We start from the raw sequence: 20190 nt of genomic DNA, 5'->3' as shown, positions 1-20190 counted from the left end.
ACCTAGCAGTTCGAAAGCACGTCAAAGTGCAAGTAGATAAACAGGTACCGCTCCGGCGGGAAGGTAAACGGCGTTTCCGTGCGCTGCTCTGGTTCACCAGAAGTGGCTTAGTCATGTTGGCCACATGACCCAGAATAACTGTCTGCGGACAAACGCCGGCTCCCTCGGCAGGTAAAGCGAGATGAGCGCTGCAACCCCAGAGTCGTTCGCGACTGGACTTAACTTTCAGGGGTCCTTTACTTTTAACTTTTCCCTTTGAGACATCTTGTGAAAAGCGATGAGTGAATGTAAAACAATAATAATACTTAATAACTTATAGATAATTGCATCAGAAAGTTGCCTCTCTTCCAGATTCTAAACCTACAGTAGGAACTTACAGTTAAGTGGACAAATTGCCATTTCCCCAATGAATCAATCAGTGGTTCCAAGACATGCCGTTGTGTGTTCAGCCGACATCTTCCTTCGATACCCTCTGCAGAAGATGAACAAATGACTAAGTGGTCATTCAACAACTAAACTGTTAACATTTTGCCTCTGAAGGAGACTCGAGTAAATCCAGAGGCTTTAATAACAAATCTTTGATAACCAAACAAACCATTTCTTTTGGGGGATGCCATCTGTTTTATCACTTACATGGTGTTAACGTCCTTTCCAAATAGGCAGATGGACCTCATTCAAGTTCTGACAGTAACCCTTTGTTATTGGTACAAATGGCTTCAGAGGTATTTAATTACCATTAGTAATCATCGGTTTGCTGCTAGCTGGTGACATTCGGAATAGTAAGCAGGTTGCATTCTTTGTGTCCAGCGAGTTCATAGAAAGTTAAACCTACTTTTGACAACAGCCCCAAGCTTAGCCACCATTAACCCCTCTTCAGTTACAGGATGATGTGTTTGAACAGTATGAATGATTAATGGAAGCTAAATAGGCCCATTTCTAGCTTAAAAACCTTTTGTTGTTGGCAGGGCACGGGCGACTGGCAAGGTGAACAGGAATTCAAGTGTTGGGGTCCTCGCTCACAAAAGAGATGTTAATTTAATTTTATTTTACTAGGTGGTTGACGGCAAACAATGCCAGGCTACAGCATGCCACTTCCGCCTCCTCCATGTCCAGCGCTGTCTCTCTCAGACCCCTTTCCAAGGGATCAGCTTTCCCTGGCAAGGTGGGTGTGGTGCAGCGCAGGCTGGCAGAGATGGGCAACCTACAAAACAAGGAAGCAGCACACCAGTCAATGTGTTATTTAATGGTTTGAGCTCGCTGAGGAAGTGAGCAGGCGTCCTCAAGTTCCACACTGAGTTTGGGATTTCTGTTCAGGCAACTTCCAGAATGTTGGCCTATGCAATTTGCGACAGCTGATCATTTTGCTTATTTTCTCAATGGACAAGTGGGTGGTTTTTGATAGAAGAAGGAGAAATATGCCTCTCCTGGTCCTAGGAGACCAGCAGTGAGGGGAGCTTGTCACAGCAGGAGAGGGAGACACTTGCGCCTCTTCACCAACTTTTCTCCCTCCTCTTCTGGACTTCTCTCTGTCACAGACTCCCCCCACTCACTAAGCCCAGTCGCCTCTTCAGCTTCCAAAACCTCCTCTTTCCACTCTGCTCCCTCTTCTTCCTCTGACCTCTCATCACCATCCCACTACCAATCCCCAGGCTCTGATGGTTGCTCCCACCATTCCTCTGCATCCACAACCAGGTCGGGACATCACCTTTCCCAGAATATGTATTTAAGAACAGTAGAAGAAGCTGGGAAGAAAGGAGTTCAAGCATTTTATTTTAAAAATGACAATTTTATAAGTTGCTTGTCTTTGTTTGAGCCTTCCGCATGGTTCTGTATGTATTGTGGTACTTTATGCACTGTGACCTGCTGTTATTTTCATTGACTATAGTTTAGTAACTAAGATTATTAAAACAAAAAAAATTCCTTCCAGTAGCACCTTAAAGATAGCTGTGATGAGCCAATCACCCATTCCCACCACCCTTCTGAGTAATACCCCTCCCCACCTTCTCACTATATAGAAGGATCTGGCAACTTCTGTTTCAGTGTATCTGAAGAAGTATGCATGCACACGAAAGCTCATACCAAGAACTAACTTAGTTGGTCTTTAAGGTGCTACTGGAAGGAATTTTGTTTTGTTTTGACTATGGCAGACCAACACGGCTACCTATCTGTAACTAAGATTATTAAGAGTGAATATCTGTTTAATTATTATCTGCTGAAATTTGATGTTATTGGGTACTATTATATGTTAACGGATTATTAACTATCACTTTATTTGATATTAGTTGTTTATTTTAAAGCTGTGTTTTTAAGATGCCCTTTTTTGTATTGAACCACATTGTTATAAGGTGTATGATCTTTGTTGTTTCTTCAGATGTCAGAGAAATAAGCAACTATCTGACTTTTAGAGGCAACCCTGTTTAGGGAAGCTTTTAATATTTGATGAATTGTTGTATTTTAATATTTTGCTGGAAGCCACCCAGAGTGGCTGGTGAAACCCAGCCAGATTGGGCGGGGTATAAATAATAAAGTATTATTATTATTATTATTATTATTATTATTATTATTATTATTAAGCTTGTAAACGGCCTTGTGTACACAGAAAGGCGGTGTACAAATTAAAAGTGGAATGAAATGGGGGGGGGGGAATAGTGTTGCTTTTCTCAACAACAGATGTGCATGAAGGACTGTCATTTTTCTGTTTCCCCCCAAAAAGTTGTTGCACAAACTAACGTACTGTACATTATAGCGTTGGGCTGGTACATGTTTATTCACCATATGAGCTCACTGTGGATAGGAATGCACATCCCACAGACATCAATGTGGTGCTGACAGACATCAGCACCTGAATTCCCCTTCAGTTTCACTGTCACCTTTCCATGCCTATCTCTTCCACAAGTTTGTGTATCCAGCTGCTGATTACTTTCTTTGGCCCATGCTATTTGTTGTTGTTGTTGTTTAGTCGTTTAGTCATGTCCGACTCTTCGTGACCCCATGGACCAGAGCACGCCAGGCACTCCTGTCTTCCACTGCCTCCCGCAGTTTGGTTAAACTCATGCTGGTAGCTTCGAGAACACTGTCCAACCATCTCGTCCTCTGTCATCCCCTTCTCCTTGTGCCCTCAATCTTTCCCAACATCAGGGTCTTTTCCAGGGAGTCTTCTCTTCTCATGAGGTGGCCAAAGTATTGGAGCCTCAGCTTCACGATCTGTCCTTCCAGTGAGCACTCAGGGCTGATTTCCTTCAGAATGGATGCGTTTGATCTTCTTGCAGTCCATGGGACTCTCAAGAGTTTCCTCCAGCACCATAATTCAAAAGCATCAATTCTTCGGCGATCAGCCTTCTTTATGGTCCAGCTCTCACTTCCACACATCACTACTGGGAAAACCATAGCTTTTACTATACGGACCTTAGTTGGCAAGGTGATGTCTCTACTTTTTAAGATGCTGTCTAGGTCCATGCTATACATAACACTAACTCAGTGCTTATATATCATGCATGTATTGCTGTTCTATTTACATACCTGTTGTTTTCATCTATCAGTCAATAACACCGGCAATTAAATTAGGTAATACTTATTAACAACAGTTATTAATAGCAGCCAGAGGGAGGTGGTCTGGGTAGATACGCCTCAGAACTGTGATACGCAGGAAGATGGGCATGTCATTTCATTTTTTAATATTTCATGCCGCTTTTCACGCACGCCAGTCACAAAGCGGCTCAGCAACAATAAATTACAGTAAGCTAACGGAACATCGCAATTATAGAATAACTGACAAATCATCAGTGAAACAACCACCTTCTGTAGACAACTATTAACAAAGCAACTAACAAAATAAGCTGGACACTGCCAGTCAATGTAGACCAGGGGTGGCCAACTCCCAAGAGACTGCGATCTACCCACAGAGTTAAAAACTGGCAGTGATCTACGCCTTTTTGGGTGGTTCAGGTCGAAGTTGAGCTTTTTTCTAGGAAGGAGGAAAGCTGGTTTTTTAGGGGTTCAGGTCAAAGTTGTTTAGCTTTTTTTAGGGGCACCAAAGCTATTGAGCTTCTTTATGGGGAGCCAGTGATCTACCAGTGATCTACCACAGACATCCAGTGATCTACCGGTAGATCACGACCTATCTGTTGGACATGCCTGGTGTAGACCATGGGTAGGCAACCTAAGGCCCAGGGGCCGGATCCGGCCCAATCACTTTCTAAATCCAGCCTGCGGACAGTCTGGGAATCAGTGTGTTTTTACATGAGTAGAATGTGTGCTTTTATTTAAAATGCATCTCTGGGTTATTTGTGGGACATACTGTAGGAATTCGTTGTTGTTTTTTTCAAAATATAGGCCGGCCCTGCACACGGTCTGAGGGACGGTGGACCGGCCCCCTGCTGGAAAAGTTTGCTGACCCCTGCTATAGACAATACTGACTTAGATGGACTTATGCTTTGTGTCCGTATAAGGCAGCTTCCTATATTTTGCCTTTAAAGCCATAAATGGCCTCGGCCCAGTATACCTGAAGGAGCGTCTCCACCCCCATCATTCTGCCCGGACACTGAGGCCCAGCGCCGAGGGCCTTCTGGCGGTTCCCTCATTGCGAGAAGCCAAGTTACAGGGAACCAGGCAGAGGGCCTTCTCGGTAGTGGCACCCGCCCTGTGGAACGCCCTCCCACCAGATGTCAAAAAGAAAAATAACTACCAAACTTTTAGAAGACAACTAAAGGCAGCCCTGTTTTTTGGGATGCTTTTAATATTTAATAGGTTATTGTATTTTAGTGTTTTGTTGGAAGCCGCCCAGAGTGACTGGGGGGGACCCAGCCAGATGGGCGGGGTATAAATAAATTATTATTATTATTATTATTATTATTATTATTATTATTCCCCATCCCCAGTCCTGCACAGCACTCAAGGCAGGTCGCCAGCTCAGATCTTGTCTCTGCCATAAACTTACTAACTGACCTTAGCCCGTTGGCAGACCAACTCTGCATTACAAAGATGTCTGCAAATGTGACATGAAGGCTGAAAATGTTGGGAATCCCTTGCAGATGACAGCAGTAAAAGAGAGGTTGTGCATCCATAACCATGACCAGAGGAGGAATCACCGTTGGGAAGAGCACAAAGAAACGCCCTGGTGCATCTGCAGCAGCACAACTGTGCGCCTTCCTCTGCCCCAGCTGCAACAAAACATGTCTCTCCCATATCAGTCTCTACAGCCACAGCAGGCGCTGCAACTTTCCAACTATTTCACTTCACCCCCCAAAGATACACTCCTCCATTGTCTCTCAAGACAGACAGATGTCAGCCACCTTAGCCAAGACACTCTCTCCCAGCTTCAGTCTTCCCATCTGAAAAATGGGAGAGAAGAACACCGGCTTTGTTTACGGGGCTGTTTTAAGGACTGCGGCTACATAAAGTGGCCCTTGAAACCACTGTACAAATGGCAGAAACTGCAAAACACCATCTTTGTCAAGGATCTTCAGATTCCTATGACAACCCACCTCCTCAAAGCTCTCTGAAAGGGCTGGTGATTTTTACAAAACTGCAGCCCCCTGATTGGCGGGGCCATCTCCTCCTTTCACCCTAAAGGACTTTCCCCATTTTCCACCATGTTCAATGTATACATGCAGGGCGGGGGTGTGTGTGTGTGTGTGCAGAATGTAAAGATATACTTCAATATTTGAATGAATTTTTGATGAGAGTGACTCATCTCAGCTCCGTACCAACTTTTCATTTAGTTGTGTGGTGTGTGTGTTTTTTAATCCCCAAGGGAGGCAGCAGGATATTAATTAGCCTCGTGCCCATTACTCAACAAATACACAGGCTTTAATTGCACCTTTGGTGTATTTTGCTCTCTGTCACAGGATCTTGCTTTTATTAACTACAGTCATTTAAGGCTCTGCGTCGCTTTCGCGGCAACGCATGAATACCACAGGGCCCCAATGACTCATTCACCCGTACAGAGCTGTCAAGACAATTTGCCAGCCCAGGTGCAAAGCAACTCACCCGTCATGATAAAGATGAGGAGATTTTTATTTTTTAAAAGATATTTGTCAACAGAAATAAGGAGAATTATTTGCTTCAGACAAGTGGATGAGCGTGAAGCGGCCAGAGAAATGGCTACAGTAATTTTCAACTGAAGGGGGGGAAACCAGGAATTTCTTTTTCTGGTCCTCTCATTCCCTCTCTCTCATTCCCTCTCTCTCTCTCTCTCTCTCTCTCTCTCTCTCTCTCTCTCTCTCTCTCTCTTCATTTCCTACCCTGGGATTTTTTGCTTTAATTGCAATTTGCTCCAGGAATGTAACAGTCTTTTTCTTTCCTTGTTGTCTCTCTTCGCTTGTACAGCCTCCAACTGGTTTTTGTCGTAAGTTTGTAATACTTGCCACCCAGTACTCCGGGTTACTCACAGCAGCAAGGATTTGCCATGCTCAGCTTGTGACCTACCAAACCAAACAGAGCCCATCTGCCATGCATGGCAGCTTGTTAGAGGCTGAATGAGACCCCTGTTTTGCGCTGTCTGCTGCGATTGCAAAAAAAACAGGGGTTGGGAGATGAATGGGGCAAGCTCTTGGCAGGCTATAATAGATAGCTGCTGGACTGGGCTCAGTGAATCACAAGTTCTTCAGAGCTGGGGGGGGGGGTTGGGGTTGGGGAGTGTTCATCCCCATGCACAATTGGTAATTGTTTTTGAAAATATTCACCTAACCTCAGGGTCCCTTCCAACTCTGCAAGTCTACGATTCTGCGATTCAGGAATCATGGCCCTCAGTCTGCACTGACTTTGTTTGCTTTCAATAATGGTAGCATGTAGCCAAAACTGATTGGCTGTGTAGGCTTGTGATATCAGAACAGTCACTAGATGACCCATGGTGATTAACTAGGATCACCCACAACGTGACTTTGCCTTTAATAATACAGTGGTACCTCGGGTTACATACACTTCAGATTACATTCGCTTCAGGTTACACACTCCGCTAACCCAGAAATAGTACCTCGGGTTAAAAACTTTGCTGCAGGATGAGAACAGAAATTGTGCTCCGGCAGCGCGGTGGTGGCAGCAGAAGGCCCCATTAGGTAAACTGGTGCTTCAGGTTAAGAACAGTTTCAGGTTAAGTATGGACCTCCGGAACGAATTAAGTACTTAACCTGAGGTACCACTATAATAATAATAATAATAATAATAATAATAATAATAATAATAATAATAATAAATTATTTGTACCCCGCCCATCTGGCTGGGTTTCCCCAGCCACTCTGGGCGGCTTCCAACAAAGATTTAAAATACGTTAAAATGTCACACGTTAAAAATTTCCCTGAACAGGGCTGCCTTCAGATGTCTTCTAATTGTCAGGCAGTTGTTTTTCTCTTTGACATCTGGTGGGAGGGCGTTCCACAGGGTGGGTGCCACTACCAAGAAGGCCCTCTGCCTGGTTCCCTGTAACTTGGCTTCTCACAGTGAGGGAACTGCCAGAAGGCCCTCAGAGCTGGACCTCAGTGTTCGGTTTGAACAATGGGGGTGGAGACGCTCCTTCAGGTATACTGGGCCGAGGCCGTTTAGGGCTTTAAAGGTCAGCACCAACACTTTGAATTGTGCTCTTTGTCTTTACTCTTAACTGACTTTTTTGGCCTTCAGCGACATACGAGCATCTTGGCACATCTGATTGACTATGTGTCATTGTGAAATTGCCACATTCACTGCCACGTGATCCTGGGCTACCTCAGAGTGAGGGGTGCCTGAGGAAACAGCTCAGCAAGAAATTCATTCCAAAGTTTGCACAAACTGATATGCTGCACCCAAAGCTGATGCTTTGATGCTCCTCCTCAGGTGAACAATTCAACGCCACCCGCACTGCCCCACTGGTCTCTACTGCTCATCGCTTCGCCTCTTCTTCGCCACATCATGTTTTTGCTCCTAGTCCCCTTCCTTGGGTTGTGTGTGTGACTGACTTCACAGAAAGTTTATTTGATGATTATTATTTTTTAAAAAAATATTTATACAAGTTTGACAAATACAGAAAAAAGAAAAACACACAATAAAAAGTTAAAAAGTTTCAAAAATACATAAAAAAAGAAAAAATACAATAAGAAAAAACACCAACAGTACATCAAAACATTAAAAAACAAAAACATTTAAAAGGCAAAAACATTTTAAAAATAAAAAAATAAAAAAACCAATATTTTTATCCTTATCTTTCATCTGCTTCTTTCCTTGACTTCCTCACACCTCCCTTTTTTGTATTCTAGTTCAGTTAATTTTTCCCCCAAGTCCTTTCCATCTTTCACAAATCTAGTTCCATAATTTATCTTAACGCCATTTAGCTTTGCATTTTACACCTTTACCCATTATCAATCTATTCTTACTTAATTCTTTATAACATTTCTGCTAAAGCCAAATAACTTCTTTCCAGCATCCTTCTAACATTCATTAATTTTACAGTATTTCTGTAAATATACTTTAAATTTTTTCCAGTCTTCTTCCACCGACTCTTCTCCCTGGTCTCGGATTCTGCCGGTCATTTCCGCCAACTCCATGTAGTCCATCAGCTTCATCTGCCATTATTTGATGATTATTCCATCTTCCCAAGGAATCCAGCAACTGCAGTTCTGTTAGGAAAACCTAGAAATTCTACCTAATGTGCAGATCTGTCGGGAGAAAGATGCTACTTTTGAGGGGGGTTTTAAAGCGATATTTGCAGATGGAGAGAAAGGAAAAGTTTGGAAACTGGAGAGCTCATAGAGGATGAAGCTGCAAGACTTGGTCAGGAAGCGAAATGGTATTCCCACCCACCCCCTTGTTTAAACTGAGCTGTAGATTGTTATTTATTTATTTTATACACTGCTTTTTACCATAAATGGCCACAAAGTGGTTTTTGTGATAATCAACTAAACAACCCATCGATCAAAACAATCCGATATTTAAAACTAAATGAGAACCATAGGTAAACACGAAAACTTCCAATTTGTAGCTCCCAGGCTCTTATTCCAAAACTGCAGTTCCCTGGAATTCCCCAATGCAGACAAAAAAAAAGCAATTATGAAAGGGAAAGTCTGCAACAACAAAAAAGGCAGTTTATATTGGTGGAAATAATGTACTGAAATGCATCCTTCTTTGGAAGAATCCCTTGCAAAAATGTGTACATCAGGCAAAATTGCATACAGGAACATAAATGTTAGGTGCAATGCAATTGAAAACGCATACAGGTTTTAAAAACTTATTCACAAACTCCTGCAGAAATGGGGAGAACCGAAGTAAAGGTGGGGAGAAATGAGACGTTGACATTAACCAAAGTGGACAGGATTTGCCCATTCCTAGTGTGGTCGGCCATAATGAGAGAAAGCCACTTCCGAGCTGAAGAGGAGGTGGGGTTGCGGGCCCACCCCCTCCCCACGCACGCGGGGTCTGGCTCTCAGCCCCCGCGAGAGCAGGGGAATCCTTGGGTGCGTCACCGACCCGACCAGCCAATCGGCGGGCTGCGGAGGCGTGGCCTAGGGCATTTAAGGCTTGCGCGCCCGGGGACCGCCCTCTTCCTCGAGTGGCGGTTAGGCATTGGCAGGGGTTATTGTTATGCAAATGAAGGGGGAAGGAAGCGCCATCACCTTCCCCCAAAGAAAAGGGGTAGTCCGGTAGAGGACTCCAGGGGGCTTTGCCCTGTCTGAAACCTAGGGAGGTGAGGGCCTAAGGCACGCCCCCGAGCGGTGACACCTGGGGGATCCTAGTTGGCGTACTTCAACAGGACTCCCCCGGCTGGTGGTTAACCCTTCCCGGTCACCGTGCCGGGTAGTCAATAGGAGCTAATGCCTAAGGCCAATATCTTTCAATTCCTGTAATCAGTAAAGTTGTGGCCTTTTACACCCATTGACCTTAAAATAATGTGTCCGGTGTCTTCATTTCACAAGGGGGGAGGGTACTTGCCATGCAAGGGGTGTGTTGGTGTATATGTGTATTTATAATCAACTCCTTTATGAAGTTCTGAAATGTCAAGCGTCCAAAACCTCCGTGCAGTAGGAGGACATTTTGACTGTGCTATTTATAAGTGATAGAAATGTGATGGCTGCCTGCTCAAATGATAAAGAATAATTACTGCGGGCACCTCCCGGCACCAGCAAAGTGCACAGATGCATGCGGATATCGAATCCAGGCAGAGGGGAAAATGCCCCCTTGTTGTGCAAGAGGAATGGCTGATCATATGTTCAGGAACTCACAGAGACCCTCATTCAGCCAAGCACAGCGGCAGCCGCCACCTGCAGATTCGGCTGGTGGCACACAAGAGGACGGGTATGTCTCTTACATAGCAGCTGTCCTCAGCCAAAGCAAATTACAGCGTCTTCCTCTTCGGAAGGCAACCCAGCAGTCGGCTTTTCTTACACCCTGATCCTGGGCGTAATTACTTGGAAGGAAATCTCATTCATTTCAATGTAACTTAGGTGTGATGAGGAAGCTTAGGATCTCAGCCCATAATCTCACAAGCAGGTTAATGCGCGTGTGAGCACACACACAAACAGGCTGGCTTAAGAAATCTCCCAAAAATGTGACAACTGCTTGCTTTTCTTTGCTTTTCTTCTGCTTTTCTTTTTTTGCATAAACTATCTGTTAACTCAAGCGTGCTGCACATATGACAGCACAATATACAATCCCATTAAAGTTGATAAAAAAAAAACCTGAAGCACTTTAACTTTAGTGCAAATAAAATATGCACATGAAACGCAGAGACTTTTGGACATTAAAAAAAAAAGTAACGGAAAAAGCACGAACTGTCTAACAGGAATCCTGAAACAAAAACAGTTTTTATCAAATGATCACCTACACAGGCAAGAGCAATTTTACATCTCGGTGAATTTATGTCATGATTTGCAAGCCGCAACAGAAAATACAGAAATTCTGTAGGTTATATATGATTATGGTATGATTGCGGGGGGCTGATCTTTTAAAAAAAATCCAAAAAAGAAACTCCTGAAATGAAATTTAGTCCTTGGGTTACTGCAAAATGAACAGTATAATAAATAACATTATTTACCACATTAGGGGCTGTGCCCAAACTTGCCCTCCGATTTATCCAAGCTTGCTTCCTCTACAAAAGAGGCTTCTACTATTCTGTTTAAAGCATAATAATAATAATAATAATAATAATAATAATAATAATAATAATTTATTTATACCCCGCCCATCTGGCTGGGCCTCCCCAGCCACTCTGGGCGGCTTCCATAAAAACCACAAATACAGTAAAATATCACACGTTAAAAACTTCCCTGAACAGGGCTGCCTTAAGATGTCTTCTGAATGTCAGGTAGTTGTTTATCGCTTTGACATCTGCTGGAAGGGCGTTCCACAGGGCGGGCGCCACTACTGAGAAGGCCCTCTGCCTGGTTCTCTGTAGCTTTGCTTCTCGCAATGAGGGAACCGCCAGAAGGCCCTCGGCGCTGGACCTCAGCGTCCGGGCAGAACGATGGGGGTGGAGACGCTCCTTCAGGTATACTGGACCGAGGCCATTTAGGGCTTTAAAGGTCAGCACCAACACTTTGAATCGTGCTCGGAAACGTACTGGGAGCCAATGTAGGTCCTTCAAGACCGGTGTTATACTATGATGCGGCTTCAAATATACATGGCTTCCCCCAGAGAAATACCCCTGTCCCCCCAGAGAGTGACAATTCCCAGAATTCCCTGGGAAGAGAGATTGATTCTTCAACCACTCCTAGACACCCCCTGCCTGAAACCCTGCAGATCAGCTACCAGCCAGTGCAGACAGTACTAACCTTGATGGACCAATACTTGATGGACCTATACTTAGTATAATGCAGATTCCAGTGCTCCAGTTGCAACAGAGCATGGCTAAATTTACACGGATAATGCCATGAGGGAAACTAAAACCCATTAAAAATGCTGGCACTCAGCTAGACCTGGTTTAGGGAACGTGGTATCGGTTTAATCGTTCGTGGTTCATAGGCAGTGCTTTGTGTATACAGTGGTACCTCAGTTACATACGCTTCAGGTTACAGACTCCGCTAACCCAGAAATAGTGCTTCAGGTTAAAAACTTTGCTTCAGGATGAGAACAGAAATTGTGCTCCGGCGGCGCGGCAGCAGGAGGAGGCCCCATTAGCTAAAGTGGTGCTTCAGGTTAAGAACAGTTTCAGGTTAAGAACGGACCTCCGGAATGAATTAAGTACTTAACCTGAGGTACCACTGTATTACTGGCCTTAAGAGAAGGGAGGCCAGCTTTGGCATCAATCATTGGAGTGGTGGGTACCCCAAGAAAGGGGTACTAATGTGAACACATAGAAACTAATGTGTTTTCAAGATCCAGATTTGAATAACTTCCATGGAATTCACTTCAGCTCTGTCTTAGCACCACATAAAATGTGGGCAAGTGCTTCAAATCATAGAATTGTGGAATACTTTTTCCACAAAGGACTTAAAATGCTTAGGATAAACTAGATCAGTGTTTCCCAACCTTGTGCCTCCAGATGTTTTTGGCCTACAACTCCCATCATCCCTGACTAGCAAGACCAGTGGCAAGGGATGATGGGAATTGTAGGCCAAAAACAGCTGGAGGCACAAGGTTGGGAAACACTGAACTAGATAATCACCCTTTTCTTGGGGGAAAAATATCGGGAGCCTGATGTCAGAATACTAAAGGCCATAAGCAGGGAAGCTGGTCCCTCACCTGCCTGCTTTGTTGTTGTTGTTTAGCCGTTTAGTCTTCGTGACCCCCTGGACCAGAGCACGCCAGGCACTTCTGTCTTCCACTGCCTCCCACAGTTTGGTCAAACTCATGTTCGTAGTTTCGAGAACACTGTCCAACCATCTCATCCTCTGTCGTCCCCTTCTCCTTGTGCCCTCCATCTTTCCCAACATCAGGGTCTTTTCCAGGGAGTCTTCTCTTCTCATGAGGTGGCCAAAGTATTGGAGCCTCAGCTTCAGGATCTGTCCTTCCAGTGAGCACTTAGGGCTGATTTCCTTCAGAATGGATAGGTTTGATCTTCTTGCAGTCCATGGGACTCTCAAGAATCTCCTCCAGCACCATAATTCAAAAGTATCAATTCTTCGGTGATCAGCCTTCTTTATGGTCCAGCTCTCACTTCCATACATCACTACTGGGAAAACCATAGCTTTAACTATACGGACCTTTGTCGACAAGGTGATGTCTCTGCTTTTTAAGATGCTGTCTAGGTTTGTTACTTAGAAGCAATCCAAGGCGTTGTACTGCCTACCAGCCTCCTCCTTCCTCTTCCTGCACTAGAATTCATTGGCTGTGCCTATCAGTGCCTCTGACTCCACCTAGTGTCAGCCTCCTGCCTCACACCCCACAAGTCCCATTGGACACTAATCACCGCTGGTCGTATGGGGACTTTCCCACAATGACAAGTTCCCAAATATTTTGAGTTTGGCACTTGGTCAGTATCATGGCTATGCAAATACAGTTTGCATCTAATAGGATGCTTGCCAAAAAGGACCACTTTAGTCTTCTCATACTTTACAACTTAGAATTCTTTTGATATGAGTTCCAAGTTCTATAAGCAGCTCTTTAAGTCGTTTCTGAGGAATAATGGATAGCTGAGCCATGTCATCTGTGTATTGTAATAGCAGCAGCAAAGTGGCTGAAATATCAGATGAACAGAAACTTGGAAGCCTCGGTTGCTCAACAATCTGATGGATATAAGCATTAAAAAAAAATGAAGCCATCACAAAACAGCCTTGGCAGATGACCTTCCCTCTGGCTCCAGGGGGCCAAGGCTCTGTGCGCTGCCTCCATTTTTTAATTTATTTTTTGGAGGGAGCCACCTCCCCCATTTTTGACGTCACGTGGGCCCCCTCAGTGTTCCTAGGAAGTTAGCGCCTCTGATTCTGATAACATCTCTTGTTTGCCTGGGTGGAGGATGCAGAAAGATATACCACTATGTGCAAAACTAACCAACTGCACAAATAAAACATTTGAATTCATTGCTCCACCAACTTTTGCCTCTGGCCCCTGGAAGGTTGCCCAGGAGGAAAGGTTGCCCTTGGTCTCAACAGGATCCCCCAACCTTGATACAAAGAAAGACATTGATCAGGCATATTCTTTGTCTTTTGGAAGAACAAAAATCCCAACAGATTTGGGCAGGTGACAGTAAGTTTATGAACCTGCAGCCTTTATCTCACAGTCTTCACAGAAGGCAGCAGGGGTCTTGAATTGCCAAGTGCAGCAGCGAGAACCAGGAACCTTGCTTTCTAAATAATCTTGCTAGAAGAAGGTGCTGCTTGACTGCTCCTTACTTACCAATGCCACCCAGATAACCAAAGGGGGGGGGGGGTGTTGCAGTCTCCAATTCATCAGGGATCAGGTGACACAACAGGCCAATAGGGTTCCACTGGGTCCTATAAAGCTATAAAGCTATCTGAAGGAGCGTCTCCATCCCCATCGTTCTGCCTGGACACTGAGGTCCAGCGCCAAGGGCCTTCTGACGGTTCCCTCACTGCAAGAAACCAAGTTACAGGGAACCAGGCAGAGGGCCTTCTCGGTAGTGGCACCCGCCCTGTGGAACGCCCTCCCACCATATGTCAAAGAGAGCAACTTGTTGTTGTTGTTTAGTCGTTTAGTCGTGTCCGACTCTTCGTTACCCCATGGACCAAAGAGAGCAACTACCAGACTTTTAGAAGACATCTGAAGGCAGCCCTGTTTAGGGAAGCTTTTAATGTTTGATGCAGTACTGTATTTTAATATTTTGTTGGAAGCCGCCCAGAGTGGCTGGGGAAGCCCAGCCAGATGGGTGGGGTATTAATAATAATAATAATAATAATAATAATAATAATAATAATAATAATAATAATTGCATAGCCTCCAACATTTCTCTGATGAAAATAAACCCCACATGGCAGACATGGCAGTCTGTGTAGCAGGGCCTGAGGAGCTGGATTGGTCGGGCCGAGGCCCCTGGTTTTGGGGATGGACGCTGGGCTGTCTTAAGCATAACCGGCGCCATGGTGCAAAGATCCCTCCGCCCCGTTTCCCAGAGTTGTCAACCTTTTCCCAAGCCTCTGCAGGGATCGCTCTCCTCCCGCAGAGGCTTGGGAGGCAAGCTGCACGCCCACCAGCCATATGGTTGACGGGGCACAGCTGGCGGGAGTGAAGGGAAAAGGAAGGTCGCCGGCAAAGCCGTGCAACTCCCCCACTCGCTGGGCCGCCCCTGAGAGGCAAGCGCCCTGGTGCAATGCACCACTAAGCCCAACGGGGAAGATGGCTCTGGATGGACGAGGATATTTTGACCATGCTGAAGATCCTCATCATCGGCGAGAGTGGCTTTGGCAAGTCTAGGTGTCAACTTGCAAGTGAAAACAGTATCTGTGGATGGAAATAAGGTTCAACTAGCAATCTGGGACACTGCCGGTCAGGAACGGTTCAGAACATTAACACCCAGCTATTACAGAGGAGCACAGCATGTTCTGTTAGTTTATAATGTCACAAGAAGAGACACTTTTGCAAAACCAGACAACTGGCTAACTGAATTAGAAACACACTGCCCAAGAAATGATATAGTTTAAATCAGGGGTCAGCAAACTTTTCAGCAGGGGGCTGGTCCACTGTCCCTCAGACCTTGTGGGGGGCGGACTATATTTTGAAGGGGGGGGGAATGAACGAATTCCTTAGCCCCAGAAATAACCCAGAGATGCATTTTAAATCAAAGGACACATTCTACTCATGTGAAAACACCAGGCAGGCCCCACAAATAACCCAGAGATGCATTTTAAATAAAAGGACACATTCAAATCATGTAAAAACACACTGATTCCCGGACCATCCATGGGCCAGATTTAGAAGGTGATTGGGCCGGATTTGGCCCCCGGGCCTTAGAAGAGTTTGGATTTGATATCCTGCTTTATCACTACCCGAAGGAGTCTCAAAGCGGCTAACATTCTCCTTTTCCCTTCCTCCCCCACAACAAACACTCTGTGAGGTGAGTGGGGCTGAGTGACTTCAGAGAAGTGTGACTAGCCCAAGGTCACCCAGCAGCTGCATGTGGAGGAGCGGAGACGCGAACCCGGTTCCCCAGATTACGAGACTACCGCTCTTAACCACTACACCACACTGGCTCTTAGTTTAAATGTTAGTAGAAAACAACATTGATAAGGAAAACAGGGAAGTTGACAGAAATGAGGGTCACAACATTCCATGTTGTTCACAGAGGCAAGTGCAAAAACATGTGATGGTGTACAGTGTGCTTTTGAGGAGCTTGTTGAGAAGATCATAGTCCCCAGGACTGTGGGGAAAACAAAAGCCAAAACAGAGGTGTAAGGTTGTCGAATAATGAAAAGAGCTATAGCAGCAGCTGCGGTGACTACCATTCCGTGTTATAAACCCCCCAAAACTTGTTCTTTTGTGTATTTAAGAAGATAGTGGTGCCCTCTGGACATAAACTTACACCTGCTGTTTTAGGGACCTTGCAGTTTGCTCATATTTGTGTATCACGGCAAGTGAACATTTTTCTAGGGAAATGTGCTCTGCAGCTTTTCCAGTTGAAAAGTGTTATGGTTAGCATGCCTAATTTGAAACTTATCAGTTCTTTTTATACGTAGCATAAGAACGTTGCAGGAACAAAGGCACTCAAATTTCATAATTATCATAGAATTACTTGGAAAAATATTTCAAACATATGTTGGCTTCATTCTGTCTAACTCAGGCCTTTAACTCAACCATGGCACTGTTTGAGGCACACAAATCTCAAATGGCACAAGCGGATGCATGTAAAATTTGCACAATTTTATTGTCAAAGGCCTTTTCTGACCATTTTAACAGCATGCATATACAATCCCTTTCTGGCTCCAAGCAACACTTTTTCTAGCTTGTAACTAATCCCAGTTAAAATCTGTGATCTTGAAATAGGTGCAAATTACTTCTGGTGGGGGTTGGATGAGAAGGGGAGATTTTAAAAATTGTCACTTCAGTGAATACTATGATTGTCTAATTTGATTATTTTTTTTTGACCCTGAGAGTGGGGGGGGGGGGCACTCTTGCACCATGGCATTTATGATGTAATATGCTATGGACCTGCCGGAGAATTGAAAAAAGACAATGCACATTTTTGGTGAATCAAGAAAATATTTAATAAAAGTTATATTTTTAAAAAAGGAAATAGGGATGCCCTATTTAACAATAATATTAATAATAATACCCTGCCCATCTGACTGGGTTGCCCCAACCAGTCTGGGCGGCTTTCAGCAAAAATAAAAACATAATAAAACATTTAAAAAAACTTCCCTCCATACCCTCCAACATTTCTCAGATGAACACAGAGAGGCCCTAAGAAAAAGCAGGACATTTGAGGATCAAATCAGAAACCAGGATGGCTTCTGTAAATCCGGGACTGTCCCTGGAAAATAGGGACACTTGGTGGGACTGATATTGACTCTGGCCCAGCTCCTCAATATCAGCAACTTCCAAATCATGATGGACCCAGCAGTTCTTCAACTGGACATTATCAACTGAATGCCTGCCTGCTGACATTGGTGACCAAGACCGCCCACAGAACACCAAGCTCATTTCTGGGCTCCCCCCCCCCTCAACAAATAATTTGTGCATTCACTGCAGCTCCTTCGAAAATGGCTCCAGCTATTTTGCAGGCTTGGGATCACCTCCAGAGGTCAGGGAAGCCTGCTTGAAACTAGAGCCACTAACCTCTATTTCCAGGAGCAAAGCTATTATGTTGGGGAGTGCAGGTCCTGGGCTCAGTCAACTCCCTCCCTCCCTCCCTGCAGTTTCCATATCTGCTATCCAACTGGCTGAGTTACTGTGATTGAGAATGAGCAGGCATAGTCTACCTGACGACACAGTCTGCAATGTGTGTTCATAGAATCATAGAACTGTTGAGTTGGAATGGACCCTGTGGACCATCTACTTCCTGCAATGCAGGAATGTGCAGATGTCCCATACGGGGATCAAACTTGCAACCTTGGCATTATCAACAGCATGCTCTAACCAACTGAGCTATGATGGCATGTCAGGGTTGTGTTTGTGAAAGAGAGTCCAGCTCTGTTTGTGTGCACTTTCCCCCTGCCTTCTGATTATGGGACAGCCAGTGCTTTTTTTCCCTGGGGGGATGCAGGGGTACGCATACCCCTAAACATTTTGTGAATCTTTGTACTTTTGTCCATTTACTGTACAGTGGACTCTCGGGTTGCAAACATGATCCATGCGGGGAGCACATCCGCAGCGTCCGCAACCCCTCACACGCGGATCACGATTCGGCGCTTCTGCACATGCGCAAAGCGCAATTTAGCACTTCTGCGCATGCGCAAGCGCCGAAACCCGGAAGTAATCCATTCCGGTACTTCCGGGTTCGGTGCGGTGCGCAACCTGAAATAGGACAACCCCAAGCGTCTGTAACCCGAGGTATGACTGTATTTATTTCCCCTGATTTGAACTATAAAATGGTGATTTTCTTGAGTCAAAATGAGAGTACCCCTAAACATTTTTTATTTTTTTAGAAAAAAAAGCACTGGGGACAGTTATAGTCTGAATTGGGAGTGTGCATTTCACGAAGCGAGGACGAATATGTCAATTTTAATTTCTCTCAGTTCCTCCTTTTTCCACCCTTAAATTCAACCTACCACATCGATTTCTGGATTTTCCTTTGAGAAGTCCACATGGAAATTAGCATGTCTTATCATGCACATTTCCCCTAATATATGCACATTTGTCTTAAGATGGGCATTGTTGCGAGACATTTTCCCCAATATAATGCCGTTTGGTGTGTCATTTTCACGAATATGTGCACTGATTTGGCTGGAGAACTGCACCACAAAATTCAGAGAAGTGTGAATCTTGAATGATAGCTGGGCTTCGATTCATTTATAGGTTCAGGAGGAACAAATTAGGAAGATTTGCATTAAAATGCAAATGGAATGAATGTCTTCCTATTGCTAGGGAATCGTGTGAAGGGGTAGCTGTACCTTTATAGTCTGGATTAACACAATGCCTACTATGCAGCTGTTAGGCGAAATAATATATTATTACTTTTTTGTTTGTTACATTTGTATCCCACTCATCCATCCCCCAAAAAGGACTGTATATATGATTTCGCCTCCCCAATTTTAGCCTTACAGCAGCCCTGTGACGTAGGTTAGACTGAAAGATAATGACCATGTTATCATCTGAGCCTGCACTCAGACAGCACTTTATTTCATTTTCCCAACGTCTCCTTACCTGCTAATTTCTGCATTTTATGTGACGTTTCAAACAATGTAAATGCCGCTTCTGGAAAATGTAGAAGTTTAATACTTGTGTTAAAAATCTATTACAACCCCATTAACCTGGAAGATTGCTGGAGTTTTGCGTTGTAATTTCATGTGACAAACTTCGAAGCATGCAGTATTCCAGCATTCAGTTCTTTCCCACCATTTAAAATTAAGCATAAAACGGCAGTATTTGGATCAAAAAGCCACTGTTCCATAATGCAACAGGTTGTTGTTCTTTAGTCATTTAGTTGTGTCCGACTCTTCGTGACCCCATGAACCAGAGCACGGCAGGTTCCACTGCCTCCCGCAGTTTGGTCAGACTTCAAGAACACTGTCCAGCCATCTCGTCCTCTATCATCCCCTTCTCCTTGTGCCCTCCATCTTTCCCAACATCAGGGTCTTTCCCAGGGAGTCTTCTCTTCTTTGGTCATGAGGTGGCCAAAGTATTGGAGCCTCAGCCTCAGGATCTGTCCTTGCAATGAGCACTCAGGGCTGATTTCCTTAAGAATGGATTGGTTTGATCTTCTTGCAGTCCATGGTAAAGGTAAAGTAAAGGGACCCCTGACCATTAGGTCCAGTCGTGACCAACTCTGGGGTTGCGGCTCTCATCTTGCTTTATTAGCCGAGGGAGCCGGCATACAGCTTCCGGGTCATGTGGCCAGCATGACTAAGCCACTTCTGGCGAACCAGAGCAGCACATGGAAACGCCGTTTACCTTCCCGCTGGAGTGGTACCTATTTATCTACTTGCCCTTTGACGTGCTTTTGAACTGCTAGGTTGGCAGGAGCAGGGACTGAGCAACAGGAGCTCACCCCGTCGTGGGGATTCGAACCGCCGACCTTCTGATCGGCAAGCCCTAGGCTCTGTGGTTTAACCCACAGCGCCACCCGTGTCCATGGTACTGCAGTGTAAAAGGAATGTTACTCCACAATGGCAACATTGGTATTAAAATCAGGACCACTAATGCAGTAATACCCACATCTGAACGCACTCTAAGTCAATC

General features: G+C 44.7%; 1 pseudogene; it reads left to right on the top strand.

The window, feature by feature from the left end:
• Positions 1-15202: 15202 nt before the first annotated feature.
• LOC114596755 (ras-related protein Rab-18-like) lies at positions 15203-16310 on the top strand (annotated as a pseudogene).
• The last annotated feature ends 3880 nt before the right edge of the window (positions 16311-20190 follow it).

The sequence above is a fragment of the Podarcis muralis genome, chromosome 6 (assembly GCF_964188315.1).
Source record: "Podarcis muralis chromosome 6, rPodMur119.hap1.1, whole genome shotgun sequence".
Lineage (NCBI taxonomy): Eukaryota > Metazoa > Chordata > Lepidosauria > Squamata > Lacertidae > Podarcis > Podarcis muralis.
Note: the sequence above shows the minus strand (reverse complement) of the source record. Positions and strands in the feature narration are given on the sequence as shown.